The following is a 2,209-nucleotide window of genomic DNA, read 5'->3' as shown; positions in this document are numbered from 1 at the left end:
CCCCTTGTGACCGTTATATAGCCGTTAGGAACTTAAAATATATTTTTATTTTGAAAACTAGCCGTTTTTCGGCCATTGGGACACTTTCCCGAGAAGGTCGGTCGACCAGGCTCAAGGTACGGTCGACCGGGGCTTGAAATGAATGAGTTTCGGTCGACCGTAGTGAAGGCTCGGTCGACCAGGCTCAAGGTACGGTCAACCGGGGCTGATATCAACGAGTTTCGGTCGACCGTAGTGAAGGCTCGGTCGACCGGCCTCTACTTTTCTACGCAGACACTGTTCAGTGTTTTGGCCATAACATTTTCTATACAACTCAAAATTGGATGTTCTTGATACCAATGGAAAGCTAAGACAAAATCCCATAACTTTTATGTTGAACACATTTTAAGATAATGACTTTTGGCTTGAGAAAAAGGTCCATCAATGAGACAAAAGAAACATGAAGGGAGTTTTTCTCTTATGGACATGTTTCAATGTTTTGGCCATAACTTTTTCTGCGTAACTCCAATTTGGACGTTCTTGGTATCAAGCTCAAGCTATGGGAAAATTCCACAATTTTTATATTGAACATGGTTTGATATGAGATCTAATTGAGTAAGAAAATTGTTCATTTCTAACATTCGATCGACTGGCCGGTTGATCGACCCCTTTGAAAAATTTAGTTTTTGCCTTCTTTTAACTTTGAAACCATTTAAAAACCTTTGTATAAGTTAGGCATTTTATGAAAAAAGTTTTTCATGTTATTTGAAGATCCTATGGTTAATCTAAGGTCAGGTAGTGCTTCAATTTTAAATCATGTAAGATGCATGCACATTCAACCCTAATTACTATTACAGCTCAGAAAATAAATAAATCTTCGTGTCTTCTACTCCTCAATGCTCCATGGAATATTCCGATTGGTGTTCTTCTCAGTGCTCTTTACGACTTCCATTTTGCATTCATCACTTGTGCTTATAGAAATATAAACCTGTTCACACTCAGTTACATAAGTGGGATACTGTGGTTTGTCATTGTCAAAACAGGGATTGGACTCAAAAAGTCAACAAAATATTTAAATTAAAAACAAATTTATAGGGTTTGGGAACTTACCAAAATGCTCATGTAAAGAACCATGTGCTGCTCCTGAGTCACCTATAACCAGCTGAATGAAGTGATTGGAGCATACTATTGGCATATAATGCCATGCTCCCTCGTCCACGCGGTGCACCAATCGTTTAGCGGGGCGGTGTATTCTAGAGGAATGTCGATCCGAATTCGCTGTTTTGTCCTATCCAAATGCTTCTTCAGCGAAATGTTCTTCGCTGCGCCATGGCTTGACCTCACCATGGACGTAGATGCTGAAAGCAGAGTTAATTAAGAACAACATTATAATCATACACGTGAATAACTATCATCAATAGTTGACATGTAAATAAATTAATCGTATCCTTACCAACACTGCTCGTCATGATCGGAAACTCACCCTGTATATCAGTCGCATAAGTGGTATTCATGTTTGGCCAAGGTGCCAGTGGTTCAGAAAATGGTGCCGTCGCATCAAGACTGACGGGCTCCGCTGGTCTCGAGGATGTCAGATCATCCTCATGCGATGTACTCATGTGCCCAAGAGGAAGTCTCCAATGTCGGCCTTCTGGTGCCATATCTGCAAATTAGTAGACAAGTAAATATAAGAAGTACGGATATTAGATGGATGCATCATACATATATTTTAAGTTATTTACATATGTCAGATACATAGTGACAAAAACAACATGCTTACCCCCTATACATCCTCAATATTGGTATCATCCTCACTTTCTAAAGTGTCTTTCTCTTCACTATGGTACTCGACCCCCGTTTCATCTTCCTCATCAGTTTTCTCATCGTCGATGAAGTGAATGTCTATAGAATGTTCAATTGTAATGTCAGTAGTCCCTATGTGTTCTACCGTGACACCATCTCTATGCAATGGTATAGGATCAGCGCCTTCTTCAACAACATTTGCAGCAGCACAGCAGATTGTGCTGCTGCACTGATAGATGGCTCATCTCCTTAGAATGTAGTCTCACTAGCACTCAACTCACCATCTGCAACTTCTGTAATAGCGTACAAACTTTGAGGAGGAATCTTTTGGGCCACATGCTATTCACCCTTCAATTTAGTGTCTTTAATGTAAAATACTTGTTCTTCCTGCGTCGCAAGCACGAAAGGGTCATTTTGATACCAGGTC

This window comes from Malania oleifera, chromosome 1 (genome assembly GCF_029873635.1).
Source record: "Malania oleifera isolate guangnan ecotype guangnan chromosome 1, ASM2987363v1, whole genome shotgun sequence".
Classification (NCBI taxonomy): domain Eukaryota; kingdom Viridiplantae; phylum Streptophyta; class Magnoliopsida; order Santalales; family Ximeniaceae; genus Malania; species Malania oleifera.
This window is presented reverse-complemented; position numbering follows the sequence as displayed.